This window comes from Microcebus murinus, chromosome 14, assembly GCF_040939455.1.
Source record: "Microcebus murinus isolate Inina chromosome 14, M.murinus_Inina_mat1.0, whole genome shotgun sequence".
Taxonomy (NCBI): Eukaryota; Metazoa; Chordata; class Mammalia; order Primates; family Cheirogaleidae; genus Microcebus; species Microcebus murinus.
Window position 1 is genome coordinate 16,958,807 of NC_134117.1, and position 26,245 is coordinate 16,985,051.

General features: G+C 39.2%; 1 long non-coding RNA gene across 1 annotated transcript; it reads right to left on the reverse strand.

Moving 5' to 3' along the window:
• Window positions 1-583: 583 nt before the first annotated feature.
• LOC105875015 (uncharacterized) lies at window positions 584-18,743 on the reverse strand. The gene is made up of 3 exons (XR_012922807.1): window positions 18,486-18,743; window positions 18,305-18,395; window positions 584-17,978 (listed from the first exon to the last, which is right to left on the reverse strand). It is a non-coding gene; the product is annotated as an uncharacterized LOC105875015 (long non-coding RNA).
• Between the last annotated feature and the right edge of the window lie 7,502 nt (window positions 18,744-26,245).

Genomic DNA, 26,245 nt, shown 5'->3' on the forward strand with positions numbered 1-26,245 from the left:
CAGACAAAGGGAACAGCATGGAATACCATTGAGGCCAGGACACAGAGACCACAAAAAAGTGGCATAAGATGAGGCCACAGCGTGGGGCAAGATCATGCAGAATCTTCTAGGTCACATGGAGGACATTATCCTAACAGCACGGGAAGCTACTATAGTGTTTAAGCAGTCAGAGAAGGGTTGGGAATCTGATATAACTGGTTATGGTCTGAAAAGGTTACTCTGGCCTCAATGTGTGGAGAATAGGAGAGGAGGAGAAAGAGAAATCAGGAAAATAAATTTAAGAGGCTGTTAAAGATGTTTAGGCAAAATAGCTTAGAATACTGATCATAGAGACAGAGATAAATGGAGAGATTAGGCAGATATTGACAAACAATTTCAGTAGGAATTGGTAGTGGACTGGCATGGAGGATGAAGAATGATTTCTAGCTTCTGGTTTGTGTAACTGATGAATTGCAGGCCGTTCAATGACATAGGGAGAGCCAGGAGAGGGCCAGGTTTGGGGCTGAAAACCACATTCGGTTTCAGACCATTTTTGAATTTGAAGTACCTTTGGGTTTGAAATGAAGGTACTAAGTAGGCTGTCATTTATGTGGGCCTCTGGTTTAGAAGAGAAGTCTAAATGAGAAATGTGAATTTGAAAGTCATTGGCATAGATTAGATCATTAAAACCATAAACAAGGAGATTCCCTGAGGTGGGGGGGAGAATATAAAGTGAGGGAAGGAGGGTCTAGAATTGAACCTTAAGTGATTCAAATACTTATTTCCTGTAAAGATGGGAAGATTTGCAAAGGAGACTAAAAACAAGCAGTGGGAAAGGCAGAGGAAACCCAGGAGACCGGGGTGTTAAGGAAAACAGGACGAGAGTTGTCAACTGTGAAGAATACTGTTAAGTGGACAAATAAAATGGTCACTGAAGGAAATGACTGTTGGATTTAGTGACTTAAATTCATCAATGCCCTCATCAAGAGCTCTTTGTGGAGTAATAGGGATGCTTGGCAGACGGGAATGGATTGAGGATGTCTGGAAGATGAGGAAACAAAGGCATCAAGTACAAATGACATTTCTGAGACATTTGGCCATGAAGGGGCAGGGTGAGGGCTGGAAGACCAGGCTGCTGCTAGCCTTGGCTGTAGCTCCTGTTTCTCACCTCTTTGGTGAGACCTCTCTCCTCTTTGGTTTGGACAATTGCTCTCCTTCTTTAGCCCAGACTCTGAGGCTGAAGTGTGTGTGTGCCCCTGAGTACTATGATTTTCACCCCTCCCCTGGTTGTGTTCCTGGTTGCAGTCCCTGGTGACTACCTATCATGGTCCCTCCTTCATGCCCCCCTCCCACTGACCTGGTTACTGGAACAAACCACTGCCAAGCTTGCCCAGACAGTAGGGATGTTCTTAGACAGAGACCACCTAAGAACAACAGTGAGGGAGGTCTGTCTTAAAATGAAATATACAGATTTGATTCCAAGAAAAATAATTGTGTGTCTGCCTTGAGTGGAGGGATGGGGTGGGAAGAGGTGGGTTGATGCCCAACCCAAATCCTTGGTCTTTTTCTAATCACTTGAGTCCAATCACCAGCCCCATTCCATACTGGAACATGCTGGAAATCATAGCCTTGATGATAATAGCAGGTGGCATTGAGTTATTACTATGTGCCAGGCACTGTGCTTCACATAGTGTTTCACATAGATCTTACCTTTTAGCCTTCAAAACTATAAGGTATATACTATTATTGTCATCACAATCTTACATAAAAATCCTCAAGGACAATGAAACTTAGAGATGTTAGTGGTGGAGCCCCGAGTCCATCAGTCAAACTCTAGAACCTGGGCTTATCCCCACCCCACCCTACGTCTTCTCAGATCCTCTCATGTGAGAGTGTTTGGGTGGATCAACTCCCTCAGGACTGGGCAGCTTAAAATAGCTACATCCCTGTGCCCATTTCTAAAAGAAAATAATCACCCATTCGATTTTTGATTTTTCCTGTTTTCAGCTAGATAGAGGGAACAAAGTTTAGTGGATCCTGCTGCGCCCGGGATCAGAACTGGATTTCCAGCTGGACACTACCACTTGCTAGCTGTGTGACTTTGGGAAATTCCATTCACCTCCCTGAGACTCAGTTTACCATTGGTGAATTAGAAGTAATATCCCCTCAGTGAAGAAGACATGCAAGGCATTTTCATATCTATTATCTTACTAAGTCTTTATTCTCTCCTAAAATCCCATGTAAAGTAGTTTTTAGTAATCTCATTTTTCAGCTGAGCAAATTATTCTTGTTGAGATAAATGCCTGGTACCTTTCTCTGGATATAAGCTCCCACCTGTGTGTGGGGCTGGCCCTCATTCCTGCCTGCAGAATCTACTGTACCAGCCCCTTCCCACCATCCTCTGAGAGGCTGTCTAGTTTTCAAGCCCCACTCCTCCCAGGCCAGCCACCTCCTTCAGTCAACAGGTAATAACTGCATACCTACCCTGTGCCACTGGGGAAAAGGGGACTTTCTCTGGTCCTTTGGATGCTGGCATGATAGACAGCCACCAACTGCTCAGTAGAGCTATTGTGTTTTCAAGGGAGCCGAGTCCCTTCTGCTAATTCTACTTCATCTCATCGGAGCCCACGTCTTTATTTGCATGCCTCCTGGAGTATGTGTGGGGAAGGATCATCAGCATTTGCTGATATTGTCCACACAAGAAGGCCCCCCCACTGCCCAGAGGGCCTAGACTCCTTGATGCTCATTTAGGGCACCCAGCTGGGCTGGGCCAAAGCTTCCCACTCTGTGGGAAGAATGAGCCCAGTGACCATGATTATAAAAGAGTAATAGCAAATTTGGCCATTAAAAACTTAGCCCCAAGCAGGCATGAGTTTCAAATGGTAAGAAAACAGGGAGCTATTTCATTGTGTGGCATTATCTAGACCTGAAAAAAAAGCAGTGTCATGACCACAGGCAACAATCGCCCTTGGAAATGTCTATTTGTCCTTAGCTATTTACATGTCATTTTTTCTTCCCAAGGCTGTGGATAGAGATTTCCTCCCTTTGGGGGGGGGGCTGGGGGCTTACTGGAAAAAGCTCCACTCCTGAGGCCGGAGGCCTGCACGTGGTGTCACCTCCACCTGTCAGCTGCAGACCTGGAGCAAGGTCTTCTCTTCTCTGCACTGACGCTGTTAATAACTGACACTGCTTCCTGACAACCTTCAAAATCAGCTGCAGGAAGAACTATTTTCTTGTCCTTTCTCTGGTTTTTAATTAGACAAATGCCATCTCAGCCAAAACCCGGAGGCAATTTTTAAGATTTCTCTGGAAGATTAGAATATGCGCCTAGTTTGTGTGTATAGTCTTATACTGATAGAGTGCAGATAGTTTGTTTCTATATTCTTACACTGACACACTAGCTTTGCAAAAAAGTTGACTTTAGCAGGGTTTTCTAGCTAATGACTAAGAATGTTGAAGTTCACATTCGTGGTGAGTGCAGTATTAGCCTTTAAATTGATCCAAATTTAACTTTAAGCAAATTTAGGTAAACATAACCTAAAAACAAATGATGGGGGTAAAGAGTTGATTTTTTTTTTCTCTAGGCTTACTTTTCTGGGCATTTACAAAGTCGGAATTATAATCAATTAAAGATGATATCAGCATTAAAAAGCAATGCCCCCACCAGCCCATCTGTCTCTTGCTGGAGGAGAAATGGCTTGCTGCTGAAGTGTTTGCTTGCAACTAGCTATAAAGTCTTCCAGCCAGTAGGTGGCACTGCAGTCTAGCGCCTATAGAACCTTATAGTTTGCCTATAGGTTACTTTTTTTGTTTTTTCACAGTAACTTTAACACATACTTAACACTTTAACCTTAATTTGGTAGCTTCTTTTTCTTACCTTTCTTGTTCCTCCTTTCCCTACTCTTCTATTTTCTTCACTCCTCACCATCTCCTTCCTGCTCTTCTTTCCTTCCTTCCTTCATATTATGACAAATTTTACTCTAATTTAGTCCTGTACTATGTCAAAGGTCTTAAAAAACTGATGGTTCATTCTGCTAGATGTATTCATCCTGCGTGTGTGTGTGTGTGTGTGCGTGCGCGCACATGTGTATATATATTGATATTGCTTTTCTAGTATTTTCCACCACTATTCCACAATTCTATCTTTTATCAGCGGCACATAAAGATTTTCATATATTAACCATGATACAGTTTGAGATTCTACCCTGAGGTTGGCATAATTTTATTTTCGATAAATATTATTTTTGTTCTTCAGAACATCATCTTGACAGCCTGGGCCACTGTGAATGAAGTGACAGAGAATTAATGGATAATTGGTTGAAATCCTTCATGCTGCAGCATTAGATATGAGCGGTTTGTCAATTTAGTGTTCTGAAAAAACATGTGCTGATCAGTGAAGCCTTGCCTAGCCTCCACATCACCCATCTTGCTGTCTTTTCAGGCCATTTTTTTGGCCTCGGTCATACACATATTTGGAGTTTATTCTATACCCAGGGCATACTTGTGAAGTCAAAAATTCTCCAGGTCCCAGCATAAATACAAAACTTTGAACAAAGATCTTGGGGAATCCTTTGTAAGCTATTCATTGTAATTCATAAGAATTTTGTTTTCCCTCTTCTTCTCCCACCCTTTTTATTCTAGCACAGTGGGCACATTATATACTTTCAGATTTGAAAATTCTGACATTTGGCAGGAAGCTGTCCTGAAAGCCACTGATTTGTACTCACCTAGAAGCTGTCACAGTTTATGCCAGAAAACTGCTCTGGATCTAACATAGTCACTCAAAGCCTGGAAAAAAATCTTATCCCTAGCGTTGGCTGGCTCCTTTGTGCCATTCAGAGGTTAGCTAAGTGTCATTCTTCAGAGGACCCATCCTGGACCTCTCAGTCCTAAATAGTTTTCTACGTACTTGCCATCACATTGCCCCATTTCAATTTTCTGGTTTACTATATCTGATATTTTCTTCCTTATTTATTATTTTTCTCCCCTAAAAGAATGACAATTCCATGCAAGCAAGGACATTTTTGCTTTATTTGCTGTTGAATCTCCAGTACTAGGTCAATTAGGTCTTTCTGTGTAATAGCCATCTCTGAAACTTAGTAGCCTAAAACAACAAAGCACTTATTTGTTTGCTCATGGTTCTGTGGGTCAGTGATTTGGGAAGGGCTCTGCTGAGATAGTTTATCTTTGCTCATCGTGCTATCAACGGGTATCAACAGGGTTCACCCATACATTTTCAGTCAGCTAAGGGATGATGGCGCAGGCACGTGTCAGGGGCTTGGCTGGCTGTCAGCAAGGGTCATGGAGATAATGGTGTGTTCAGGTATTCCTCTTTGTTCAGAAGGCTAGCTTAGATGCATTCATATGGTGATATTCACAGGGTTCCCAAAAGGAACAAGAGAGGGCAAACCCCAATGATCAAGCATTTTTCAAGGCCCTGATTACATCATACTTGTTAATAGCCTCATTGGCCAAATCAGGTCACATGGGCAAGCCCAAATGAAAGAGGTAGAGAAATATACTCTCTTGTTGGGAGAAGCTTCAAAGCCATGTTACAAAGGAGCTAGAGAATGGAAAGTGGATACAGAGATAGGAAGAATTTGTGACTGTTTCTGCAATTTATGGCAAGCATCATAGCAAAGCACCTAGTGCTTGTTAGGCAATCAATAAATATTTGTTGAATAAATGAATGAATGAAAAATGAACTATGCAGTTTGATGACGTAAAGTCTCAGTTCCCTTGCATCAGTTCTAGTTTCTATTACTAAGAATCATGTTCATCATGTCATGGGCTCTACTCTTAAATTGAGAGTTATGATTTAAACAGTTTAAAGGTCTACCAGAGGCTGATAACAACAGCACTCATCCTCTGGGGTGTGTGCATGGGAGAGCTCCTGTACACACAGTGGTGCATATGCTTCAATGAGAAAAGTAGACATGTGTCAAGAATAATAGAGGCACAAACCTACCAATCTGGGAAATAAATGACAGTGAATTCAGAAAGTCAGTTACCAATGGGTCATATTTTTTTCAATCAGCTATCATTCTTGTTTGTGTCCTTAAAACCATCTGTTTGTATATGTACAGTATAAAGATTCAAATGAGAAGAATCACCACTATGTCACAACAATCCTAAGGCATTGGTCATCTTTTCACATTTTACAGACAAAGACTCGTGATAGATCAGGTCAAGTTTTAAAACATATGCCACATTGTCACCCTACAAAGATGGGGAATATTTAGATACGCAAAGAGACAGGGGTTAGGTCAAAGTCTTTTTCCATTGGTATGTCAAAAGTTGCTCGCTCTGTCTCTCCATTCTAATGTTATTTCCCTCTCTTATACTGAGATCATAATGATACCTGCATCTTCTCCAAATTCTAATAAAAATGATCTTTGGATCAGCCACATTTAATCCCATAGATGGACCCCTACTTAGAGGTTTTGGGGACCTCCTTTCCCTGGCAGCTTGAGAGACAACAAAGGCAGATGGTGAAGAACCAACTATCACCTTTGTTGCCAATGAAGCTGCATTGGAGGATAAAGCTTAGATATGCAGCAATACAGGCTTACTGATACTGGGCACCCAGAATTAGACTCCCCACTCCCCCAGTCATAAGCTATACTGCCCAATCATAGTCCTCTCCCCATGGGGACCTGTCCCAAACATTACAGCCATGGAGGAGAAAGCCAGAATTCTGGCATCCAGGAGAAAGAAGAGAGAAGCTAAACCAATAATTCCCTGCTTCTTTTCTGTAAATGATCACCTCTCCTTTTAGGGAGAAGGGTGAGAGCAGAGATGGAAAATTCAGAGAAAGAAGCCAGGGAAGTTTCTTCATCTCAACACCTTGAACTCACTCTTTTTTTTTTTTAAGGTTTGCTTTGAAAGGTCCAGGTTTCTTATTCCTTGCTGCCCAGAGTCAATGCCCATGCAACTTGAGTATGCACAGCTACACCAAACACAGCCATTCTTGGGCTGAATGTCATTGTCCTAGGTTTGGATTCAGAACAGTTTGAGGCTTTCTTGCACAGCATCATCCGAATTGTTGCTGTAGACATTGCTTGAGACTTCCTCCTGCCAGGCTTCAGTAGAGAGTGAAGACCAGAACTCTTGCTGGCTGACATAATTTTTGGTTGTAGCCACTGAGTATTATAGCTGTTAATTGAATTAAGGACTTCATTTCTTTGAGGTCTTTAGCTAGACTGATCAATCAATCCAGGATTTTACTGAGAGGCTCCTCTATACCAAGTGGCATAGTAGCACATAGAACTGTCATTCAGTTGGTGGGGATGGTTAATATCAGTGGTCCCTATGCTGTGTGGTTTATTATGAGAAGAGAGTAGGTATGCCCACTCCCCATTTTACTCACTAAACTGTCAAGGATGTGTATCCAACATGTGGTAAATATTAATATTTTTTAAATAAAACTATCATTAAAATATATCCAGCAAAATCAAAATACTTTAGCAAGTAAAGTACTTGATACCCACGATCCTAAGTTTAAACACACACACACACACACACATACATATGCAGAGAAAGAAATTCTTCTTTAATAGGTGGAAATTTTATATCAGTTCTTTTTCTTCTTGAACTCAAATTTCCATTCTACTTCCCACACAGGATTTTATTCTAATGTAGTGTATTTTATGCTTGAAACTGTTTAATACAAAGCCCATTATGCTTTTCTGCATTGAAAATATTATGGGTAAATGGATATATAATTTTTTATTGCCTGAGAACACAAGGCTGTAAGCATTCACTTCTTTTCTGCGTGATTTATCATTAAAATTATTACAGTTTTGCTGGTCAAAACAACAAATATATTATAAATTCCAAAAATATTTATTAATTACAAAATAAAATGTCATGGCAAATGTATTCCTTAATAAGATGAATAGGCTTTTGTTCTGATTAGATTATGTACTTTTAAATGAATATCATTTCTTATTAGCATGAGACAGTATTAAACATCAATTCTATTTTTCTCCCTTTCCCTCTCTCTTTGTCTTTAATGTGTAAACAATCACAAACCATATTCAAGATCTGTTATTAAAGTGCCACTCATTTCTGTGAACTCCTGAGTTTCATGCAAAAGATCACGGTCATTTATCATAAAAAGTGACTGCTAACGATCTAGTTATTGACACCTCAGGTTGAGTTGCCCTTCAATTTTATTGAAAACAAACTAAAAACTACCTGACTTGCAAAAGGATTAATTTCCAAGTCATTAGTCATTCACTTTCTCGACATCAATAACAGTACTTCAAAATGTGTCTTTGCTTAGTGTTCTGGGGGGTTCTACACCGAGGGGCAATGCTTCTTAGTGAGAATTAGGATAGTATGAGGTGTACTTTGCTTTTGTAAAGTAGAGGGAAAGAAATTGAACCATCTCAGCCACTTTGTCAGGCAATCTTCAATCTGAAGATTGATTCCTGTAAAACTATATCTGCCTAGTAACCAAAGTTGTTCTGACAAACCTACCCTCTAAAACAAAAATAGCTCAGGTTTGTATTATTAGCCAAGTCCATGTTATATTCTCATGAAACCACCCTGACATCACGGAACCTCAGAATTGGAGAAAGAGGCTCAATCAGCTCTCCTGTTCCAGCACAAGCTGGTTCTAGAACACCACTGTTCTGTGCCCCTTAGAAAGTTTTTGTCACTGCCAGTTTGCCTGGCACAGCTGTAAGCGCTTAGACCATTCTGTCTCCATTTTAATCTTAGCATATTTTAGCCAAAAGAGCATTTAAGTAGTGATTATCTATTCTAATCCTGAATGTGCATTTTACAGGTAAGGGAACTACAGTTCATAAAGAATAAGTAATTTGCTCAAAGGAATATAGCCAGTTAGTAGAACTGAGCCTAGAACTCAGGTCTTCTGCTTACACAATTGTGTTCAGTCCCCAGGCTAGTTCTCTCTAGAACACTACAACCTCAGAGCTGGAAGGGACCATGTGGAACATTTGCGCCAATACCTATTACATGCAGGAATCTCCTTGCACAGCAATCTCTAGATGTGAGCATTTGGCTTCTGCTGAAATATTCCCCAAAATGGTAGCTCTTGCCATCACAGAGTGTTCAGTTCCATTTGTTGAGCAGCATTATTGCTTTTTTCTTTATATTGACCAAATTCTATTCCATGTTAATCTTAGTAAGCTAATTTTGATCTGCCTTCTGAAGGATTCAGAATAAATCTAATTCCTCTTTCATAGGATAGCCTTAAATTATTGGAAGATTTTAATCATAATTGCAATCCCCTCCTTTTACCTGTTTGTGCATGGAGCAAGCAAAGAGAGTCAAGACTGTTTTAATGCAGCACCATCATACGCCTCTGGTGCCCCAAGTCCACCTCATGGTCCATCCCTGCTTTTAGCCACTGCTATGATCAACAGTTCCTGAGGGACTAATTCTAACCCCATGATGACTGTGTCTTGTCTCAAGCACAAGACCCTCCTGTTCTTATTTTCTTTCTTTCTTCCTTCCCTCCATCCCTACCACTCTTTCCCTCTCTCCCTTTCCCCTCTCTACCCTGCCTCCCACCACCACATCTTCCAAACTTGCAGGATACTACTATTAGAGCAGAGAAATCAATGTCCCTAGGGGACAAACTTTAACCAATGAGTGATAGGAGGCTGCTGACAAATGGCCTGGCCTCCTATCCTTAAGGTATAGATTTCTATATGTTTCTTAGTGGTACCAGGGGAATTGGACCCCTGCCATTTACAGTTGTTAACTTAGATAATGCATCCTTAGATTGACTATCCTGCCTCACTCTACCCACTCCCTCACTCCTGTTTCTAAAGCTTGGCTCTCAGGTAAACTACCTGTACCCAAGTCCGTCTTGGGCTCTGTTTGGGGTGGGGTTGTAGATCTAAACTAAGACATCAACTATACTTCATATGTGTTCATTTGTCATCATTTATTGAGTGTATATTATAGTACAGACGTTGTCCTAGAAGCTGGAAATATAGCAGCGAATGAAACAGAAGAAAAAAATCTCCAACCCTCATGGAGCTATGAGGGGAGAAATTTACATCCTCAAATTGAGAATATAAATTCCATATAGTCTCATGGGGCTAATATTTATATTTCACCTGTTTCTTCCTGGAGTTGCCGCAAGTTAGACTGCCTCCTTTTTTGATCTGCATCCTACAGATCTTTTAAAAAATTAACATTAAATTTTATTCTGAAGAGTAATACATGCATATCATTGAAAATTTAGAAAACAGGGAGAAAGAAATTTTTCTACCTGTTATGAACAGAAAACAAAAGAAAAGCAATCAGGTAGCCCAATCTATTGGCATCCATCATTATCATGTTAGTTTAATATCTTTGCATGCATTTAAAACTTATTCTAGCTTTAAAATATATTTTAAAACCAATAAAGCTAAATTTACCAATATATTAAAATAAATATATCAAGTACCACCTTGTCATTTTTCTTGTTCAAAATTTTCTTGCCTATTCTAATCTATTTATCTTTTTCAGATGAACTTTGTAATCATTTTGACAATTCAAAAATCACCACCTGGGGATTTTGGTTGATATGCATTAAAATCTATAAATTGAGTATATTTCACATAATAATCAGTCTTCTTACTGAGGAATGAAGGCATAATTTTCCATGTATTATGTCCTTTAGAAAATATTTATATTAACAGCTTATTCCATATAGGTTCCAAGTATTCTTGTTAAAATTCTTCCCAGATGTTTTATATTTTTATTGAGAACTGTTAAAATTGGTTACATAGAAAAGATAATCATCTTATGTTTGTAGCTAAGCAGTTTACTAAGCTCTCTTACCAATTCTAATACTTTTTCAGTCATTCTCTTGAGCATTCCACTTAGATAAAGATAGGTTGGAGAAAGTGAGCCTCCTAACCCTTCTGCCATGTGCGGTGGCTCAGGCCCGTAATCTCAGCTACATAGGAGGCTGTGGCAGGAGGATTGCTTGAAGCCAGGAGTTCGAGACCAGGCTGTGCAGCAGAGCGGACATTCTCCTCCTAACCCATGTCTCTAAAAACAAAACCAAAACTTCCTCCTCCTTCCTCTGTATCCACTCATTATTTTACTTCTTTTGGAAGTTGTGGTGGGCTAATGTGACTGGTCAGAATCTAGGACAGCTGAATGGGCCATATTTATTATTAAACACAACAGCAATTGAAATTGTCTAATGTTTTAGTTTTTAGGTCATACTTATCAGATTTTGGTTATCAGGGTTATGCTAGCTCAAAAGACAAACTGGGGATCTTTTAATTCCTTTTTATAGAACAGTTAAAACAATATGGGTATTTTCTGCTTCTTAAAGGATTCATGTGTAAAATTCATCTGGGTCCAACAAACATCATGGAGGTTGTTCTTGAAATTTTAAAAAAAAGACTTCCTGAGTCATTGTCCAATTCTTATTTTCTACTTCTTGAATCAATTTTGATCATTTCTAGTCTCCAAAAAAATTATCACTTTTATTTAAACATTTTAATGACATTTTAAAATAATTTCACATTTTTCTACCTGTTATGAACTCTTTTTCAATTTCTAATGGAAGATACACTTTTCCCCACAACACAATCTCTGATTTTATCTTTTTACCCAAGATGTGTACGTTTTCCCTGGATATATGATTATTTTATGTAACCACCTCTTAAGTTTGTTAATAATTCTTGTTTTCTTGCTTTGTAATTCGCTCGTATCTGCTTTCACTTTATTTATTCTTTTCTCCCACGTAGACATATTTTGCCAGTTTCCTCCCCTTTTTATTGTAATGATAATTTCCTTCATATTTATTCTTTGGTCTTTAAAAAGGGAAGCATTTATGACAATATAATTTTCTTTGAGTATGGCTTTGACCATATCTCATAAATTTTATAGGTAGAATTTTTATAGTAGTTACTCTCTAAAAGTCTATAACCACAGTGTGCATTTCCTCTTTGATCTAAAGTTTAATTAGAATGATGTTTTAAAATTTCTAAAGTCTTTTTTAATTGAAATATTTATTGTTAAACATCCATTTTCATTGCTTTGTTGACCTACCATCCAGTCTCAGAACGCCTGCCTCTTAGGAAGGTGGGGCTTAGCTGTGTTTTATCTGCTGTCCTCAGTCACCCTGCCTCTGAGCAGTCTTTGATGTCCAATCATGCTCAGCTTGGAATGCTTGGTGTCATGGATTTTTTCATGTGTGTCTTTTCTCTCTGCTTCTCTACATAGTAAAAGCAACTTGAGGACAGAACTCACATTTTATAATTCTCCGTGTTTCCCATAGCATTTAACACCTTAAACATATTAAGTGATCAATAAATATGTGTGTGTATTCCTTTATATTTCAGGGATGGTGAGACGGATACATCAGGCACAGGGATCAAAGCCCTTGCTAAGTGATGATGTGATTAGCTATTTTATTACAATATATCTATGTTATGTATTCTTCTTCTGGTCCTGAAATATCTCATATTAGGGTCATATTGTCCTTTCCTAACAATGATCATGAGCATAGTAATTAATATGATTATTAATACTGACCATTTGCTGAGCACATCTATATTCCAGGCACTGCTTCAGGAACTTTGTAAACCCTATGTCATTTTATAATCCTCATGGTATCTCTCTCAGATGTGACAATTATCCTTATGTCACAGATGAGGAAAATGGAGCTGAAGATCAAGACCATGCTCAGGATCCGTCAGTCGGTGATGAGGAAGCCTGGATTGGATCCCACATCTGTCTGTTCCATTCACTTCTGCTCTACGCCAGTGTCTGTTAATTAATTTCTTCCATTCACCTACTCATCTCTTTTATTCTGTCCCACCTTCACACCACTAAATGTTTGCTGATTTTTGTGTGTGTATCAGATTCAGTACTAAAAGACGGGGAACATAAATGTGACTAAAACATGGCCCCTGCTTTTGGTTAACTTCCAGAGTCTAATGGGGCCTATTCTTTCACATACAGCACATTCTAAAATGTTACAGAATGTACTCATTGTATCCCGGCTTCCCTGCAGTCCTTCAGCTTCTCTGTTCTCTGCTCCCAGGATGTTCAGGTGTTTACCTCAGGGTTAGCCCAAGCTGATCTGGATGCTGGCTGCCAAAACGGGGCTGTGTGAAGTCATTGTATGTTCTTTGTAAGTGCGGAAAGAACCCAGGGTTTTAATAGACTTTCTCCACCCACCCTCAACTTTGTTTCCCTAGGGACAATAACACAAGTTTAAAGCCAAAATCAATTACAACAATGTTATTATTTCTTGTGGAGAAAATTGACATTGCTAACCTGAGATACGAGCCAGGCTCCTGATATTTACACAGAAACCATTCTTGGAGACGGGAAGACAAGCTTCGTGTTTTATATGAGAGAAACAACCAAGGTCTTTGCTTGCCCAGACTGCTCGGTCATTTGGGCTCAGAATGGACTTGGTGAAATCTCTTCCATAAGCTCTTTTCTCCCCCATCTTGGCCACCACGCATGTGGCTCAGGTACACACGAATGCCATAACATCACACGTCTGACACCATGTGCCACCCACAGTGACAGAGATTGGAGTCCACTGGAAACCGCCTCCCTGACCTGAATCTCTCACAGGTTTTTCATTTTGCTAAGACATTTCAGCCATTAGCAGAATCATCCTCCTCAGCAGCAGCATTGCCACTTCCCACGGTTTTCCATACCTTCACTCTGTGTTTTTCTTGCTATCTAAAATTCTAGTAATTATGACTCCTCATCTATTTATAATTTTCCTCCCAATTCAAAATAAAGCAGGCACTGTCTTTTGTTCATTACTGTATCCATATTGCTAGAAGAGTGTCCAACATGTAGTCAGCTCTCCACCTATATTTGTTGAATGATGGAATGAATCATGATGAATCACCGTGACAATCTCTATTGTTTTCATCTTATTCACCATTCTCATCCCAATCTTCTCCAGCTTCTTTATCATAATCATCATCTTTACCATTATGGGGATCCACGTCATCAGCATTTTCTCATGGTTGCTCACACGTCAATGGTGCTTTACGATTCCCATGGTGGCCTCTGGTCATTGCCCCCTCTGACACTCTCAGCTCTCAGCCCTGTTTTCAGGTGAGGCAGGCAACGGAGGAATTATGATTCTCAGTCCATAGATGAGAAAGGTGAGCCCCAAAGAGCTAAATTAACCTGCTCAGGGTCCCAGTTTGGGGCAGGAGCCGGGACCACTGCATTGTTCGTTCCTCTGTCACGGTACTTATGACCCACACTGCCCTGGGCAAGGGATATTTGTAAATAGCTTTTGAAACAAGGTTCTTTCCTTCTTTTTTTCTTACAGCACTTCACATGGTGGCTGGCACATATGTGATAGGCATTTAAGAATATTTATTAAAGGAATCTCTTAGTCCGTTCTTGCAACTGTCACAAAATACCACAGACTGGGTAATTTATAGATAATAAAAAGTTATTTCTCACAGTTTTGGAAGCCAGGACGTCCAAGATCAAGGTGCCAGCAGTTTCGGTGTCTGGTGAGGGCTGCTCTCTGCTTGTTGCTGTGTCTTCACATGGTACAAGGCAGAAGGGAAAAAGCTACCTCCCTGCAGCCCTGTTATAAGGGCACGAACCTCACGCATGCCCTCCTCCCTTTAAAGCCCCACCTGCTAATACAGTCACCTGGGTGGTTAGGCTTCAACATATATGAATTTTTGAGAGACACATTTAAACCACAGCCAGAATCAAACTGCACAAAAATCCCCCCTTGATTTAGCTCTAGCTTCCTCTTCAGTCTTCCCACCCAACAATCTCAGTGTTCTAGCTCTGAGCAGCTGTTTCCATGTCCTGAGCAGTCCTGGCTTTTTGCACTACCTTTTTTGCACACAGATTTGCCTGCCTGGAATACGCTTTCTCATACCCCTCAGCCCCAGTCCCAACCTTACCATTTCATAGAGGCTTTTCAGTATCTCCCGGCTTAAACTGGCCATTGTTCCCTTGGGCGATGACTATATCCTATTAACATATCTTCCACAGCCTCTTTGGAAAATTAATAATGGTGATAGACTCTAAGCCCCTAGAGGGCAGCAAGCATGCCAGTATTGCTTATCATTCTATCCCAGCATCTCCCAGTGACTAGTAGTAGCAGGTAACATTTATTTCAACACACTATCTGCCAGCCAGGTTTATGGATCTATATGTGCTATCTGATTTAATACTCATAACTACCCTATGAAGTAAATGTCATTATTGCCTATGTTCTATAAATGAGAAACTAAGGTTCACTGTCATTAAATAAGAAACTAAAGCCACTCCTCAAAGCCAAAGCATCAGCAAACAAATGAACACATTTAGTTTTGCCACATATAAATCTGTCCTTGAATCCTTAACACCTGGTCAGATACACAAAAAATATTTAGGAAATGTGAATGAAATAAGAAAATCTATATGAAATGATTTCTGATCTCTAACTCATTATGCTCCGTACTTGACTTTCTTGGGACAGGTTTTGCATTTGTCAGGACAGGTATTATATTTAGTATATCTCAAAATTGCTCAAATAGATTGTTAAAATTCTCACCACACACAAAAATAATAAATTGGTGAGGTGATAGATACATTCATTAGCTTGATCGAATCTTTCTATGAAGTTTACATAGATCAAAACATCACATTGTAGCCTATAAATATATATAATTAATATTTGTCAATTAAAAATGAATAAAAAAGAAAATAAAGGGAAACTGGCTTCAATGTTCTTAACAACCCTTTCTGTACCTATTCTGGTGGGAAGATATGGTGGGTGGTATTCTCCACAAGGAAACATGATTAATGTGGCTTTCTTTTCTTAATGCATTTCCTGTCTTTAAAAGGTGGCCCAGCAGCAAGTCCCAATTGCAGGGTTTATGTGCCATTTCCTGTCCCCTCTCCAGGCCACCTTCATAAGAATATAATCTGACTAAGAAGGTGCTATTACTCACACAGGATGCCTCCTTCAACATGCTTAACCAAGTCGTGCAGCCTCTTGGCTAGTTCTTTCTGCAGTGTAGCCTAAGAAAAGTGACCTCTTACCAAATTCCCCAAACCCATAATTTTAACAAAAATGTCATCGAGTCTATGGCACCGTTTTAAAAGTTGTGGAATGAAACAAATGCACACAGGGTTAATTCTTTTCTCCTGACTCCTGGAGAAAATCAAGAAAACTTCAGAAATGTGACCAAAGAGAATGAATTTATCTGTGTTTGTCTTTGCTACTTCCAAATGTGGCCCTTGTCAAAAGACAAGAAGTGACATAATCCTCATGTGAGCATCCTCCCATTCTTCACTAAACTCACTAGGACTATGCAAGCTTTATTTAAAGAAGTGTTAGGAAGCTTTTTGAAATTGTCTAGTCTAATTAGCCACTAATCATGAAGGAATAAATAAATTAACAAAACGAACTTGTATTAAGAGGAGGGTCTATGTCCCGTTTTACAGAAAAGACAGCTGCAGCTCAGGAAGAGTCAGTTATCTGCACATTGCTGTCATGGCCTGGTGGTTTGATGCCTAGATTTTGAAATCCAGACAGTCACGGATCTGCCACTTACCGTGTATGTGACCTTGGGCAGTTATTTAAACTCTCAAAGCTGTGGTTTCCTCATCTGTAAAATGGTGATGATAATGGCATCTGTCTCATAGAATTAGAAACAGAACAGAGCAATTTCTGTCATTTTCAGCTGTCTCGCTAGTGCCTGAAAGGACACTTGACATGGAGAAAATAGTATCTGTGGAACAAATGAATGACTTGCACAGTGCAAGGCATATAGTAAATGCTCAATAGATGTTGGCTAATTATCACTGCTGTCCAGGTGAATGGTAGATGCAGCAGGCAGATGCAAGGCCAGGTCTTTGTGGCTAGGTTGTTCTTCCTAAAAGTTGTCCCTTTCTCTCTCTCTCATTCCTTCCTCTCCTTCCACCAGCCATGACTAATCTTATTGCTGAGTCACTGAAATGACTTTCCAAACAGATTCTGATTGCCTAAAATAAACCCGATCACAAAAACCTTGAAGTTCCCAATGGCAGATAAAAAAAAAATCCAGATTTTGTAACACTCAGAAGCTTTCTTTTTTTCCAGTTCCACTAACTCCTCTAAACTTCTCTCGCACGATTCTTTCATAACAAACTGTACCCAGCAGACTGAGCAACACCGGTGTCCCCGAGTCCTGCCTCATTGCATCCCTCAGTCCTGTCCACCCCAATGCGCGACCCTGTTTCTCAGCCAGACCACACTCTGCCCACTCTCCAAGTCCCGGCCCCATGAAGCCTTCCCTGACCACTACAATCACAGATATATATTTCTTTTCCTGAATTTGGCAGTATTTCAAACTATGCTTCTCATATGGCCTTTTCCTTATTTAAAAGCACATTTATTTGTAACCACATTCCCTATGCTACTTATAGTATTGATTTTCAAACAAGCGTGTCTTACTATGCCTTGGATAGGTACAGGCTAGTGTTAGCTATAGCATTACAATTAAGCAAACTATTTCTCTGTGAACTTCTATTTCCTCTACTATAAAATGAAAATAATAGTAGCTATATTTCTGGGTCGTTGTGAAGGTTACAACAATAAATATAATGCACTCCATAAAGTGCTTTACACATAAAATATGCTCAACAAATAGTAGCTATTCTTGTTGTTCCATGTTTTTTGTTTGCGAAATTCAAGTAAAGTTGAGCAGAGCACGTCCTAAGAATACCAAGTAAATTTTTTTACAGTTTATAAAACCAGCCTTACAGTCTTTTGCCCTCTTATCTTTGGTAGAGCACAGTTTCCTACATATCAGGTGCCCCTAAATTAATGATTCCTCCACTGTTATGTGCAGGACCCAAAGACCACCATGATTTCCTTTATTAATACAGTCTTTCACCCCATCTCCAGCGCTGCCTCCTCATTTCTGTGCTATTCACCGAGGCCGAGGACCAGTGTGCGGAGAAAGCAGATCTGACGTAGCTTCAGGACTGGGGAACCCACCGACACTTTCGCCACAGATGGGGCTTCTGAGGAGAGCCTAGGAGTAGGGATTGGGGTGCAATGGGGCCTGTGAAGGAGCCACGAGGCGTCAAGCAACTAAAACTCCTCTCCTCTCCTCTCCTCTCCTCTCCTCTCCTCTCCTCTCCTCTCCTCTCCTCTCCTCTCCTCTCCTCTCCTCTCCTCTCCTCTCCTCTCCTCTCCTCCCCTCTCCTCTCCTCTCCTCCCCTCCCCTCCCCTCCCCTCCCCTCCCCTCCCCTCCCCTCCCCTCCCCTCCCCTCCTCACCTCTCCTCACCTCTCCTCACCTCTCCCCATCCCACCTCACCTCCCCTCCCCTCACCTCATCCCACCCCACCCCACCTCACCTCACCTCACCTCACCCCACCTCACTTCACTTCCCGTCGGGGGCACCTCCCACAGGGTCTGTCCAGGCCGTCTCTTCCTTTTTGGTCCTGCCTGTTTTGATAAGATTAGTTTTTATGCTAAGCCGGGAAGCGGAAGTGCTGGGTGATGTCAGGAGGGGCTGGCGCTTGTGCAGTTTCCTACCGTGACCAGCAATGGTGCAGAGAAATCGCCCCCGAGTCGGTTCTGTTCTGTTGAGATTTCTCCCTTCCAGAGGTCAACGGGGAGCAGCTGCAGGGGTGGGCGAGCGACTCTGGCACAGCTCGAACGTTTGAAGAAATCACGGCCTCTCAGGCCTGGCCCCGAGCTTCCGCGCGTCCTCTCCCGTGGAGGACAGGGTGGAACGGGCAGGACCCTGCACCCCCGAGAGTGCACAGACTGCGGCTCGCTTGAGCAGAGCACAGACTCGGGCAATTAACTGTTCAAGAGCTTTATAGCTTCCTCTGCTATGGTCAACAATTAGCATTCTAACTGCAACGCCCTCCTTCCAACCATGGCTTGATAGCTCTGAATTGTGTTTACAACCTCCAGTGGGCCATAAGAGGGAAAATGTGCTTGGCACAGCTAAGCATATTTATATTATATTAATACTAGCAGGAGCAGAGGTTTGGGCTGCGGGATTTACGGTAGGCATCAAGCTTTGGCTGCTTTCTTCCAGTGGAGAAACAACCCTCTTGTGCTCAAGGGATCCTCTGTACGTGAACCTCTTCAAGCCCTGGCTTAAAATGCAGCTTTCTAGGCTTGCACTGCAGAAACTCAGAATTGGATTCTCTGAGGAACTGGCTCCAAGTATCTGGAATTTGACAAACTCCCCAGAAGTAAAGTTTCGGGGTAACTGACATGCCACAAGCTACTGAGGATGGAGTACCCCTGACCTTCCGTGTTGTAAAACCAGGGATTTGTTTTTTCTTCATTACTCATTTACCGGAGGAAATCGACTCCCAGTTTTAATCTGATTTGAAAGAATGCGCGAATTTCTTAAATTGTATCACTTTCGCATTAATTCTTCAACACGTACATTTATTGAGCACTTTCTGTGTGCCAGGAACAATACCAGACGCCTGGCTACAAAGAGTTGGAAGACATGAATTCTGATTCATGAATTGAAGGAACTTTGAGTCTCTTAAGAATTCCAGGAACTTCTAATCTCTTAAGGAAACGCATACATGCAATTAGGTGTTAGAGGAGCTATGAAAGAGGTGAACATGGATAAAATGACCACAGAAAGGAGAGAGTAATCAATTCTGGGGACTGTGGTAGCATAAGAGATATTTTCACATGGAGAAAGTTGTATAGGTGTTCACCAAGCAGATAAAGTGGCAGAAAGTTATTTTCTAAACTGGTGGAGCAAAGACAAAGTCTAAACTAATGAGCCGGGTTGTGGGAACCGACGGCATTTCAGCATACTGGAAGACAGTTATTATAGCTGATGATGGGTGGAGGAGGAGGACAGAGAAAGAAATCCCTGGAATGCAGGTCCTCTCCCACAGGGTGGGGGAGAAGCAAGGTGGACAATGAATACAGGCCCTGTTTGTTCCAGTCTGTGTCATGTCCCCAGCAAGGTTGTGCTCTACTGAAAGTGAATACTGTCCCTGTCCCTTCTGCAGGTTTCTCCCCTTGCTCTGCAGCTGTGTAATCTCAGACACAGGTGTGAGAGGCTGGTCTCCTTCCTGGAGTGGGCTGCTCTTCTGCCTGCCTATGTAGGATACTGCAGATTTTATCATGATTTTATGATGATTTCCCACACTGACAATAGCGTTAATTTTTAAAAGAATGTTATCATTTTAAGCACAATAAAATAGCATGAACTCAGGGAATAGTTTTTATAAGTAATGATTCACAAGTACCTCAAACTCTTCCTTTTTGTTTACTGAGCAATAGTAGTGTTTCTAGAATACTTTTTCTAAAAATGGAAACAATAACTACAAGGATAACCATTCTAACATGAATGTTCTCTAGATTAAAGTGCATTTGTTTCTAAAGTGTCCTTACGGACCCACATTTTGTTGAGCTGGGAGAGTGTTTGTACTTTTATTACCTTGTCAATTAGGAATGGGTAATTCACAGTAACAATAGTAGTTTCTCTTAGAGACCAGGTACAAAATGATTAGGGAAATGAGGCAAGTTCCTATTATCATATAGGGGAAAAGGTGTGGAATTGCCTACTTGAAGGCTGGAAACTAAATGAAGAATGAATGAACTGGACAAATGTGTGGAATTGTCACACCAGTCCTGCAAAAGCTGGGGTTCAACTCTTGGATCCAGCTTACTGTTATTTCTCCAGCTTCCAGGAGGGTCCCTGGTACAGTTTTAACCTTCAGTAAGTATTTCTAGATTAAATGAACAAAGATTAGTTTGGGACTAGACTTGTGGGTAGAATAAAAGCTTGCTTAGATTCTAGATGAAAAAGCCTCTTCTACGATTTTTTACTTTGACCATAGTCTGGAGCAAGGATGGGGTTTATATTGGCACTAGGAGATTAGGCTCTAAGGGATCTCAGAGATACAGTGCAAGCCCCAAGGAAGCCAGGTCAAATCTCAATTTTGAAGGCAATGTCATAACAGAGTAATGATGTGAACCATTTTTCTTCCACTCAGTTTCTTATACACAGATCAACCCTATTGACTATACACAGACTCGTTTTTGTTTGTTTGTTTTTAATTTTTCAATTCATGAACATAGGAAGGTGACCCAGGAGACTTATAGATGGTTCGGTGAAAACTCGTGCCAACTGTTGGAGAAACTATCAAGGCAGCCATCCTGCTGATGGTGAGGTTTGTTAACACGGCCATCTCGTTGTGTGTCATGGACTTATCTGGACTATCTAGCAAAAAGAAAGCTGTCGAACCACTGTTCCTAAACTGAATACGTTTATCTCCTCCTTTTCAGCTATATAGAAATGGGCTGTCTTGAGCCTTTGCCAGTGTGGCCACATTAGTTTGTCCCACCAGACCGGTGACCTCTTCCTCAGTGTGGTTCAATAAGACTATATACTCTTTGAGCAAACACTGCTCTAGGACGTGATTGGGAAATGTTTATTTTTAGGCAAAGTATACCCCTATTCTGCATTCCTCTCTTCAATCCCAGTAGGATTGGTTTGAGCAAGAACATTAAGTATCTGATAATCAGTCCCAAATATCTATTTATTTGATTTCAATTTTGCTGCCTATAGTTGAATTCTTTGCAGGATAAGAATTCCACAGCTGAGAGAAAAGGATAATTTGATATTGATTCTCAGTGTGTGGGAAAATATCCTTAAGACAAAAATGTACATATGCTCAACTAGAACAAAACCCCAGGTAAAAAATACAGTGTTCTCGTTGGGGACAAAAAGGTACAATATTGTCTATTCTCCATTCACTTTTCTTTTCATATCTGAACTTAGACAGAAACTTTGGCCCTGTTTGCCACCTCTCTGATCTAGACTTCCTAATTCATTCTGAACATATAGCCAAATTCATTTTCATAAAGAGTCAGTTTGATCATTTCCACTCTCTCTCCATTCCCTGTGAAACAGAATTCTAACAACTTGGTTCATAGCTAGGCATTGACGATACAGCATCAGTGCCATTGTTACCATTATCTCTAGCACCATTGCCATACACATGCTGAGCATTTAATCCTTGCCAAGCACTGGGATATGTCCTTTCTGTGCCTCATCTCATTTCATCCTTACTGTAACCCAATGAAGAAATGTTGTTATTATCCTTATATTAGAGATGACAAAACTGAGGATTAGAGAGGTTAAGTCACTTATCTAAGGTTATGCAGTTAGTAACCAAGCTGAAACCCAAAGTTCATAGAGTGCTAGCCCAATTTTCTCTTCCAACCGCCTCCCATACACTCTTTTGGGCCACACTTGCTTCCTTATTGCCCTTGAATTGGCCTCAACATTCCCAGCATTGACACTTTTGCCATTATCCGTTACAACCCGGAATATCTACCACTTTTTTTCCCCCAAATCCTATTTCCAAAATTACTTTTTTAAATATTTCAAATCTAATAAAGAAACTAAATTCATGCTTACCCTCATACTAAAAAAAGAACAAGAAATTACAAGGAAAAAAATCTACAGGGCAATATCCTTCATGGATATTGATGTAAAAATGCTCAGCAAAATAGTACCAAATTAAATATAACTATATGAAAAAGGATAACATACCATAGCTAAGTATGATTTACTTGAGGAATGCAATGTTAATTCAGCATTTGAAAATTACTATAAATCATCATAACAAACTAAAGAAGAAATATTATATGATTATATTAATAGATGCAGAAAAAAATTTAAAAAACAGCCTTCAGTTAATGATAAAAACTTTCAGTAACATAAGCCTAGAAGAAAAATTTCTTAAGATTATAAAGGACATCTTTAAAAACCAGCAGTTTAATAGTGAAAGATTGAATGCTTTCTTCTTAGGATCTAAATGAGTCAAGGATGTATACTGTCACCACTCCTTTATAATGTTGTACTAGAGGTTCTAACCAGAACAGTGAGAAACAGAAATTTTTATATATATATATATGTGTGTGTGTATATATATATATATGTATGTATATATATGTGTGTGTGTGTGTATTTATATATATGAGAGAGAGAGAGAGGGGAAGAAATAGATAAATCTGTCTTCTGTCATAGAAGACATGATTATCTGTGTAGAAAATTCCAAGAGATCTACAAAGCCTACTAGAATTAACAAATGCGCTCAGCAAAGTTTCAGAATACAAAGTCAATTGTATGTTTATAATAATGAAAAATTGCAAGTTTAAATTTAGAAAGCAGTGCTATATACAATAGTACACACAAAGCATCAATAAACAAGTAAACCATGAACTACTGAAGTATAAATTTAACAACATATGTATAGGACCTGTTGGATAAAAACTTCAAAATATTACTGAGAGGCATTAAAGACCTAAATTATAGAGAGATACCATGTTCATGGATCAAAATGCGAAATTTGTTAAGATGTTAATTTCCCTGATATTTATTTACACAAATGCTTGTACATGAATGTTTACAGCAGGTTTAATTATAATAGCCAAAATCTGGACGCAATCCAAATATCTAATTTAATCACAATCAGAATTTCAGGATAATTTTTCTAGAAATCAAGCTTTTTCAAAAACATACATCAAAATGCAAAAGACCTGTTATAACCTCAGCAGTTTGTAAATAAAGAAAAAAATTGGAACTCTTATACAACCTCATTTCAACAATTATCCTAAAGCTACAGTTATCAAGACAGTGTAGTATTGGCATAAAATCAGATCTATACATGTAACAAAAGAGAGTGTTCAGAAATAGAACTATACATATATGATCAATTAGTTTTCCACAAAGGAGCCAAGGTGATCTTTTATGCAAGGACCATGATGATCCATGAAAATGTTCCATGTATCCATGGATATGTTCATTGTCTTAATTATGGTCAATTATTTGATGCTTATATGTCAAAACTCATCAAATTATACATTTATAATAAGTGCAATTTATTTTATGTCATTTATAGTTCAATAAAGCTGTAAAACATTTAAAACAAAATTATTAGAAAAAGAACAATATTCTTACAGATAATGAAACCAACTAGAAGTAGATGCCCAGAAAACAAATGGAAAACTTACCTAATAAGCAAAATTGAAAGTTAATATTCAAAATTGAGCTAGAAGAAATTAAGAAAGTTATATCAGCTATAAAAAAACCCATAAATCAGAATTATCAAAACTCTGAAATGAGGTGACCAGAGTGAAAAAAGATTGGATCAAGAGATTTCATAACTCAGAAAATAAAACAAAATAAAAGTAAAAAATTCAGAAATAAATACTAAACTAGAAAAAAATGAGTAGATAGATATAAAAGATAATTCCTTAATAAAATTAGAAGATGAAAAAGAAAAATTAGAAAAAATAGGTTTAAAGGATTTGTGTGAGAGTGATAGAAAGAGAATACAGGTAAAGAAGAAAAAAATGTACATATTATGAGAGTCACTAAATGAGAAATTCAAAGTAATGGAACAGAACAAATACTAATAACCGTGATTTACAAAACTTCTCTGAATTAAAAAAAAATAGTCTTGAGCCTAAATATTAAATATTGAAAGATTGTGGTATGTCCTTGGGGAAAAGTACTTACAACAGAAAACACTGAGATTTATTCCAAAAATAAAAAGGAGGAGGAGGAGAAGGATGAGGGAGATTGGGTTTGTTGGAGTGAGTTCTCCAAGTACTCAAGTTGTGGTTGCTAAATGGCATTTACTATTAAAAGGAACTGGAAGTCCTGGAAGAAGTGGCTGATTCTAGGTTCATAGCAGAAGGTGTACAAGGTGATCATGGAATATTTTATCACATAGAAGGCAGGAAAGATAGCCCAGTCAACTAGGATCATAACAAAGGATTAAGGAGTTGACCTGTATAAGCTCCTACTGACCAAAGAAGGGGACCAAACTGAATGACCAAACTTATCATTCAGAAAGGAGAACAATTGCAAGGGACTGAAAGACATTAAATATGTTTGAATCCATGAGTTTATAACGATAATATTAATGATGGTGGCAATGATAAAATTAATAAACTAATTTTTGACCTTTTCAAGATGATTAAGAACCATTCATTATTTTAAAAACTGGTAATTAAAGGGAAAAAAATCAAGCTTTATCTTGGCTTTGCAATAAGATGTATACATCAGGATGACAAAATAGTTAATGAGAAAATTTCTTTCTTTGAAGTGTCTCAGCTAATAAATGAAGAAAGAATGATAGAATGATAGTGTTCCTATTTCGCAACCTCTGATGAATTAATGGTTCTAGGCACTGATCCTCAATGGCTGCTACCATCAAAAGAGAGAGAACTATACATATGTATTTCCCAATGGACATTCAGGTGAAAGTAGTATTACAATCACACAAATGATAAAATAAAACTTGAAGCTAACCTAACCTCTTCCAATTAATAGAAAGTTGACAATTATGAAATATACTATATATATATTTGTTGAGACAAGTTCTCACTCTGTTGCCCAGGCTGGAGTGCAGTGGTGCTATCATAGCTTACTGTAGCCTCAAACTTCAGGGCTTAAGGGATCCTCCTGCCTCAGCTTCCCAAGTAACTAGAACTATAGGTGTGCACCACCACGCCTGGCTAATTTTTTTATTTTTTGTAGAGATGAGGCTCTCTCTATTTTTCCCAGCCTCATCTTGAACTCCTGGCCTCAAGTGATCATCCCACCTTGACCTCTCAGAGTCCTGGGATGATAGATGTGGGACACCAAGTTTGATCCACTCTGTTGTTGTTAACTGAAGTTGATCTGTGCATAGATCTCTAAAACTTATTTCTCTTGTCTGACTAAAACTTTGTACCCTTGAACAACATCTCCCCATTCCCCATCTCCCTGACCCAGCCTTTGGGGATCATCATTCTCTCTCCACTTCAATGAATTCAACTTTTTTAGGTTTTATGATTGCTAAAAAAGTAGATTTTCAATGTTCTCACAAGAAAAACAAATAGTATATGTGGTGATGGATATTTTAATTAGTTCAATTTAGTCATTCCACAATGTAAATATATATGAAAACATCACATTGTACCCTATAAATAGGTACAATTAATATTTGTCAATTAAAAATAAAATTAAGAAACAAAAAATAAAAATGTTTTAAAAATCTCATGTACTAGGCTTCAGTGTAAATTGTTCAGGTATTTTAATCAAAAGGTTAAAATGTTACTTCTGTAAGATAGTAATTTGGTGTATAAAAGCTATATAAATATACAAAATGTAAATTGATGTTAGAATAAACCTGAGTTATGTTTCCCCCACTAAAAAAAAAAAAAAAAAAAAAAAAAAAAGTCGGCAGTTACACCTGTAACAGAGTGTTTGCATTTAGTGGTCAGTTTAATTCAACATGTAC